The sequence below is a fragment of the Orycteropus afer genome, unplaced genomic scaffold, assembly GCF_000298275.1.
Source record: "Orycteropus afer afer isolate SDZICR_OR568_19922 unplaced genomic scaffold, OryAfe1.0 scaffold00012, whole genome shotgun sequence".
Classification (NCBI taxonomy): Eukaryota; Metazoa; Chordata; class Mammalia; order Tubulidentata; family Orycteropodidae; genus Orycteropus; species Orycteropus afer.
In genome coordinates, this window is record NW_006921599.1 from 23,665,030 (window position 1) to 23,674,161 (window position 9,132).

The following is a 9,132-nucleotide window of genomic DNA, read 5'->3' on the forward strand; positions in this document are numbered from 1 at the left end:
TTCACTTCCATATCCTTACTTTCAAAGCTCAGGGCTCTAGGATTATCTTCTGAGTCTGTGTTAATTGGTTCCCCTTTTCTTTGTTGAAGATGGTCTGTGTAGTTTGTCTGCCTATTCTGCCATCTTACTGGAACTCTAATTCTGTACCATTTAAAAATAATTTTATTTTGTTTTTGTTGTTAAGAATTAACCCAGTAAAATATTCATCAATTCAACCACTTCTACATGTATAATTCAGTGACAATGATTACATTTTTTAAGGGGCAATCATTCTCACCCTCATTTTCTTGGTTGTTCTGCCCTCAAACATATACTCACCCTCCCTCAAGGTTCCTGTCTGTTTCAAGTTATTACTCTGATTCTATATGAAAAAGCCAAATCCATTGCCATCAGGTTGATTCCAATTCATAGTGACATTACAGGACAGAATAGAACTGGTCTGTTAGGTATCCAAGACTGTAATTCTTTATGGAAGCAGACTGCCTCATCTTTCTCCTGTGGAGTGGCTGATGTGTTTGAATTGCCAACTTTTTGGTCACTAGAACATTACTTCAACCACAGTGCCACCATAGCTCCTTTGATCCCATATACCAAACTACAAAAAAAGAAAAAAGAAAAAGAAAAAGAGAAGAAAAACTCACTGCCACTGAGTCAATTCAACTCATAGCAACTCCTCCTTGGGTTTCCAAGGCAGTATCTCTACAGAAATAGATTGCCCAATCTTCCTTCCAAGGAGTGGCTGGTGGATAGATAGTTCTTAAAAGAGCATAATGCTCAAGGCAAACATTTTTAACTAGCTAAGATAAACTAATGTTTGGTTTTAAGAAGTCATCAGGGAACATTTTAGGTTTAAGGCTTAAAGACTATCTCAGAGCAACTGTTTTAGCGATTCATCCATCCCCCATGGCTTCAGGAAATCTGGAGTCCATGAGACTTTGAAATTGTGTTCTGCATTTTCCCTCTTTTTATCAGGATTCTTCTAAAGAATCTTTTACCAAAATATTTGGTAGTGGTAGACAGGCACTATACATAGTCTCATGACAATGGAAGCAGTTGTTCATGGAGGCAATTAACCACATATTCTGTTTCTTCCTATTCCTGACTCTCTTTCTTTCTCTGTTAGTCCAAGTGAATAGAGACCAATTGTTTTGTCTTTGATGGCCACCTGCAAGTTTTTAATACCTCAGGAACTATGCAACAAACTAAGAGGTAAAACAGAAGCACTGAACATATTAGGCCAATTAACTGAGATGTCCCATGAAACCATGACCCTAAACTTCCAAACCAATGTAATCCAATGTACCAACTTTTCATTCATGGGTAGTGTTTTTTGTCTTCTGTTTAAGAAATATTTTCCTATTACAAGACTATATAAAGTTATTGTCCTTTCCTAGTTTCTAGAAGGCTTGCTCTTTTATCTTTCACATTTATATCACCAATTGTTGTGAATTGAATTGTACCCCCAAAATATATGTTGTAAATCCTAACTAGGATTTTATATCCCCTACACATGTAGATATAATCCCATCAGGAAATAGGATTCTTTGTTATATTAATGAGGCCCTGTCAATGTACTGTGTGTCTTAAGCAAATCTCCTTTTGAGCAGCTTAAGTGCCAGGGCAAGAAGTACAAATAGGGGAATATAGATACTAGGTGGCAATCTCCAAGAAATGCCAAGAAGAAGCTAAGACAAGGATTTTCCCTCTGAGTGGAAAGACAGGCCCTTTTCCTACAACCTATAGCCTGAAGTCTGACTTCTAGCTCCTAAACTGTGAAAAAATAAATACATTTCTGTTTTGGCTATCCTTTAACTAAAAACTCACTGCTGTTGAGTTGATCCCAACTCATAGCAACCCCATCTTGGGTTTCCAAGGTGGTGTCTCTAAGAAAGTAGACTGCCCAGTCTTCCTTCTGAGGAGCGGCTGGTGGGTTTGAATTGCCAGCCTTCCAGTTAGCAGTCAAATGCCTTAGGCACTATGCCACCAGAGCTGTTATAACAACACTAGATAATTGAGACATCAATCCATCTGGAATTGATTTTTATGGGAGGTACTGATTAAGATTCATCTTTTAAAATATGGATATCCAATTGGTCCAGCACCATGAAATCCTAAATATTCTGCAAGGGTAATACTGTCATAAATTAAGGGTCTATGCTTGGCTGTTTCTAGAACAATTACTCTCTTCCATCTGTCCATTTGTCACCTGTACCAATACCACATTATTTTTTTGTTAATATACCAACCTGAGGAACTCTGGTAGAGAAGTGCCTAAGGCACTTACTTGACTGATTACCAGAAGGCTGGTGGTCCAAACTCACCAGCCACTCCTTGGAAGGAAGGTTGGGCAATATACTTCCTTAGTGATACCACCTCAGAAAGCCAAGGAGAGGTCACTATGAGTTGGGTCTGACTTGACGGGACATAACAACAACAACATACCAACCTGATATCTTGTTGAAAGGGTCCTTTTGTCCTGGTCCTTCTTTTTCAAATATGTCTCATACATTCTTGAGACTTTGAATTTTGATATCCATTTTAGAAATATTTGCCAACTTCTACAAAATTAACACTTGTGGGAATTTATTGAGATCACACTGAATCTTTAAATCAATTTGTCAAGGATAACCAACACTGTTACAATATTGAACTTTCTAAATAAGGCATTCTTTCCAAATAAACTGTTCATTTATTTACGCATTCTTCAGTTCTTTCATTGTAGTCTTAGATTTGTATATAGAGGTTTTTCACATCTTTCATTAGATTTATTTCTATGTTATTTGATAGCTTTGGTACTTTTGTAAGTGATATCAATTTAAATTATGCTTTCTCTCTGCTTATTGCTGGTATTCAGAAAATTAAATGAATCTGTACAATGAACTTACATGCATCTACTGTGTTAAATCATTTGTAATTAAAATTATTAGTTTTAATAATTTAACTGTAGATCACTTATAATTTTCAATTAATAAAATAATGTCATCTGCAAATGAGATCAGTTTTGCTTCTTTTGGCTCTGTGAAATTGTATACATAATGTTGAGTAAAATAGGTGATATTCTAGTTATCTTTGTCTCATTCCCATTGTCAGGTAAAACTTGAAATATTTTACTATTAATATAAAGTTTGTCATAGGATTTTTTGTGGGTACACTTCATCAGATAGGACATGCTTCTGTTCAAATTTAATAAATGATGTCAAGGTATTTTTCCAAAGTGGTTATGCCAATTTACATTCCTGCAGTAAATGAATTCCATCACACCTTTGAAAATGTTTGATAGAAATAATCTATTCCTAGTTTACCAAGAGTTCCAACATGTGTATTGACTCTTAACAGAAATATCTTTTTTTTCTATATATGTCAAGGTTACTTTTCTCCTTTATTCCATCTGATGAATTCTATTGATTTTCAAATGTTGAAATACCCTTGCATTTCCGTAATGCATCCATATTACTCATAATATATTATTCTTTTAAATATATTGCTGGATTTTGTTAGTTAATATTCTGTTTATGATTATTTCCCTATGTTCCCCAGTGAGATTGCCCTGTAATTTTCCTTTCTCATAGTATCATGGTCAGGTTTAGGTTTAAACGTGTCTTTTGCTTTATTTATTTATTTATTTATTTATTTATTTTTTGTTATCGTTGAGAATATACACATCAAAATATGCACCATTACAACAGTTTCTACATGTATCATTTAGTGACATTGTTTACATTCCTTAAATTGTGTAACCATTTTCATCCTCTTTTATGAGTTATTCCTCCCGAGTTATCATAAATACACTGCCCTCTAAGGCTCCTATTCAATCTTTGGAGTTGCTGTTGTCAAGTTGAGCCGTTTAGATTGTTCTTAAAAAAGCATAATGCTCAAGGCAGGCATTTTTTTCTAGGTAAGCTAAATGGTGTTTTAGTTTCAAGAAAACTTCAGGAGACACATAGGGAAAAGTTCACTCTTTTTATGTTTCTTAGAAAGAGATTGTGTAGCTTTTTTAGTAATATTTCTATAAACATTTGATCGAATTTACCACAGAAGCCCCTGACCTTGGAATTTTCTTTGTAAAAAGTTTGTAATAACTAATGTCTTCATTAGTTATTCAGATTTTCATCCCTTTTTGTGTCAGTTTGAGATTTTTTAAAATAAAATTTTTATTTCTTCTACATTTGAAAATGTAGAATGAATTTTATTGACATGAAGTTTGCCATATTTATTTATTCTTATTGAAGGATCTCTACTGATTTTACTTTATTTTAACATTGATGATTTGCACATTTTTTTTCTCTCATATATGTGCACACACAAACATATCTGTCACACTTCAGTTTATCATTTTAAATATTTTTTTTTAAAAGAAGCAACTTATTGACTGGTTGATCCTCTCTATTGTGTATGCTCTTTACTTCATTAATCCCTATTTCTTTATTTCCTTCCTTCTCCTTTCTTTGGGTTTAATTTGCCATTACCCTCCCCCCCCCAACACAATTGTGATGGATGCTTATTCAGTTGTTTTTTCTGCTGGTCTTCGTTTTTAACTATATAAATTTAAGGCTATATGTTTCCCTATAAGGAGCTTTGGTGGTGTAGTGCCTAAGGCATTTGACTGCTAACCAGAAGGTTGGTGGTTCAAACCCACCAGCCACTCCACAGAAGGAAGACTGAGCAATCTACTTCCATAAGGATTTACCTTCCCAGAAGCCCAATGGGGGTTGCTATGAGTCGGAATGCACTCGATGGCAGTGAGTTTGCATTTTTTTTTTTTCGTTGTTTCCCTTATAATTACTGCTTTAGCTGCATCTCATTATTAATTTTATTATCTTTCAGTTTAAAGTAATTTCTAATTTTATTGTGTTTACTTTTTTGAGAGTGTGTTATTTAATTTCCAAACATTGTGATATTTTTATAATGTATTTCTAGTGATATTACTATTGAGTTGTAGTTTAATTCCACTGTACTTAATTTCAATCCTTTGATTTTGGTGAGATCAGCATTATGATTCATTATGTGGACCTAATTTTATAAATGTCCTTCATGTATTTGCAATTGTCTGTGCTATATTCTGTATAGAAAAGTTTTTGTTTTATATATTTTACAACTATATTGTATGTTGTTGTTGTGTTAGGTGCCGTCAAGTTGGCTTTGACTCATAGCAACCCTGTATGCAATAGAGTGAAAAACTGCTCAGTCTTGCACCAGCCTCACAATCCTTGCTATACCCAAACCTATCGTTGCAACCACTGTGTCAGTCCATCTCATTGAGGGCCTCCTTCTTTTTCACTAACCCTCCACTTTACCAAGCGTGATATCCTTCTCATGGGAATAGTCCCTTCTGACAACATGTCCAAAGTGGGTTACGTGAAGTTTAGAATTGCTATATTTTTGATACTTCAAATTTTTTATTATTATGAAGTGTTTTCTTTGTTGCAACAATGCTATCTGCCTTAAAGTCCATTTTATATGGCATTAATAAGTCTACACTGGCTTCCTTTAAGTTAGTTTTTGTTTAGTTGATTTTTCTTTCATTTTAGTTTCAGCTTTTCTTATATTGTAGATGCATATCTGGTAAGAAACATTGAGTTAGGTTTTGTTTGCTTATTTTTAATCCTGTCTGATTCTCATTTGCTTTTTAAGTATATTGCAATCTGACTTCTATATAACATCATACAATTGTCTTAGCCCAATGACCTCAATATTATCAAATGCAATCTGTATTCTGTAATTCACATATTCCTTATCACTTTATTTTATTTGATACTGTTATTCACTTATATTATTTTCAAATTCTTTCCTTTGTTATTTTCACATATTTCATACTCCTGTAGTTCTTATACCTTTGATAGTTCTAGCTATTCTTGGAATCCTCTTCTTTTGACAATCCTTTAAACACTGTGCTTTCTAAGTGCTGTGTTTTTAGTCCATTGCTTTTCCAATTCAATTCTCTCTGCTGTGAGGTTTTATCTATGCTCATGAGTTATCTTCTTCCCGATGCTGGCAACTCTCAAACATATATCTTTATTTCTGATCTGTCCTCTGAGCTTTAGACATACACATCTTACATCTACTATAAAGTCCACTTGCACTTTCCACAGGTGTCTTATATTTAATATTTCCATATTTACAATCATTATCATCCTTCTAAGATCTACTCTTTTATCTGGACTGGTGATATGACTTAATGGAATAACAAATCAATTTATATAAAAAAAAAAACTAATATTCATCTTATGTTATTTTATCATACTTTTGATCAAGCAGCCATGGAGCCCTTTGTACAAATAATTCTTTCATGGAAGCCCAATGTGTAAATCATAGAAAAGCGAAGTTGTTCTGTAAATGTGTTGAACTGTGTATGTGTATGTGTTGTTGGGAATGGGGGGTAGAGATTTGACTGGCTTTCTTTCACTATTGATCTTTATGACTACTGGAGAACTAAAGTTGTAAAATCATTTACCTATACTTGTTCCCATGCACACCATCCTCTTAACTTGAGTTTATTGTTGTTAGCTGCCATCCAGTCATTCCCAGCTCATGGAAACCTCTGCACAATAAAAGAAAATGCTGCCTGGTCTTGTATCATTTGCATGATTGGTTGTGGATGGGACCATTGCAATGCATAAGGTCTTCATTGACTGATTTTTGAAAATGTATCGCCAGGACTTTCTTCCTAATCCTTCTTCCATAACCTCCTCTGAAACCTGTTCAGTATCATAAAAACACAAAAGCCTCCAGTCGCAGATGGGCAGTGACTGTGCATGAGATGCCTTGTCTGAGAATCAAACCCAAGTGTCCCACAGAGAAGGCACAAATTCTACCACTCAGCCATCACTGACCTTTATTGGGTATAACACCCAACATTTTGTAATCCAGTTACAGTAATTCTTTACATTTCCCATATCTTTCATGCACACAGAGACACACACCCCAAGTTGTTTCTCACTTTATAAGTGTTTCTAATGTTTTTCTGTTTTCTTGAAGTTCCTTCCCTTTTGCTCAACATTTAATTCCTTTTTTTTCTTAAAATTCAATGAAAATATCACCTTTTAGAGAAATCTTAAGTTCTGTGTCAAGGGCTAAATCTCTCTCCTTCAAGAGCTTGTGGAAACATCTCTATCACTTTTAAAATCACATTAAAATTATTTGTTCCTGTATCTGTCTTTCATAATAGGCTCTCAGTTCCTCAAAGGAAGAGTACACACTTCTTCCTTGTTATCTCTCTAGGGTTTAACAAAGTACAAGGCACATTGCATGTATTAGTAAATGCTGTAGAAATGTTGAACTAAATGGCCCTGTTCTATATGATTTCAAAAGCCAATATAAGAATATGGAATGTTTTATAAAAACACCTTATAGATTACAAAGACTTATTAACTTAACTTTTTTTTTCCAGTATAAACTCCACAAGAATTTTGTAAAATGATGGAGAAAATCAATCCAATTTTATACTATAAAGAAAGGAAGTTCAGAAAAGCAGAATTTCATGCCGTATATCTAGTTAGGAGAAAAACCAGACAGACTTAGATACCATGCTTTTGAAATATGAAAGTTAACATTTCTTGATATCTACCTTATTTTTACTCACTGAAGGATTATTACTCCCTGAGTGACACAAATGGTTAATTGTGAGATTATTGTTTGTGGAAAGATTGGTGGTTCAAACCCACCCAGAGATGCTTCAGAAGGCTATTTCTTCTTACAAGTTTTATCACTTTTACTTACACAATTCCTTAGAGTTTATCTAATGGTTTGTCAATATTTTCATGATATCCAAAGGAGTGACCCGATTCTGACTATAGTATTGTTGTATTAATGTAATATTTTATCTTTGTGTATTATTTAAGATATCAAATGCTTAATTTCCTCTCCTTGAATATTCCCATGTGGACTGTACAAAGGCCCATAGCAACCTGACTTTGGCTCTAAGGAATTTATTTTTCTTATTACTCACTTCCAGCTGTTAGTAGTATGAGGAACTTTCCTCCTAAACATACCTCTCTCCTTCCATGCAGGTAAATTTGAGTCTGCTGGAAGGCCTTGTTTTCTCAGACCTTATCTTTACATTGCCTTAGAATCCTTCCACTCTATAGCTCTTTTTACGTGTCTATGTGTCTGCTTTTTAACTTCTACTCTGTATAAGTTTCAGTTCCCTTCAATGATCAAGATAACACTTGTCTGGTCTCCCTGTAGTTGTTACCTCTATATTTACATAGAAATATTACACCTTGTTCCATTTTTTTAATGCTATTCTTAGAGCAAATGCATCTATCCCAAGTGGTTAAATAATTCATGTGAATAAAAGGAAAACACTTGACCTCATTTTGATTCTAGGTATGGAAATCCAGATGGTCACAATTATTACCGTGGGAAGTTTTGCCCTAGAACTTTTTTTTTAAAAAAAAATAGTTTATAAAAGTCCAGATTTGTCTTCAACTTTCATGAAAATCACAAGTTTTCTACTGTCCTGAAATATATGATCTGCTTTTAAACCAAAAATTGGGTGCACTGTACTGTTTCTGCTAACCAGAAAACTGGCGGTTCAAATCCACCAGCCACTCCATGGAAGGAAGCTTGGGAAATCCTACTTCTGTAGTGACATTGCCTTTGGAAACCCAAGGAGGGGTTGCTATGAGTCGGGGCTGACTCGATGGCACATAACAACAACAACAATGTACATGTTTTTATTTAAGTAAATTATCTAGGATTATAGCATTCTATATATTTTCAGGATGAAATATAGAAATCTCACCTGACTTTTAAAAACAAAATATTGATTTATAGCAAGATAAACAGGTGATGTTAAATAAATTTTAATCCCCTAATCATTCTTTCAGATACTCTCTTGTTACTAACTCAGAAAACTTTTATTAAGAAATGTATTTCCCTTCTTAATTATTATTGAATTCTGACAAAATGTTACAAGGCATATATTTCTTCACTAGTCATATATTTTCCAAAGTTTCACTCCACTAAAACATACTACACTAGAACATGAACTTGTCTTATTGACCACAGTACTCCTAGTACCTATTCTCTGCCATGCAATCAGCATTAACAAAAGTTTGTGAAAAGAATGAATCTCAGTTTCTTAAGAAATATATATATATATATATATATATATATATATAATCTTAAGAA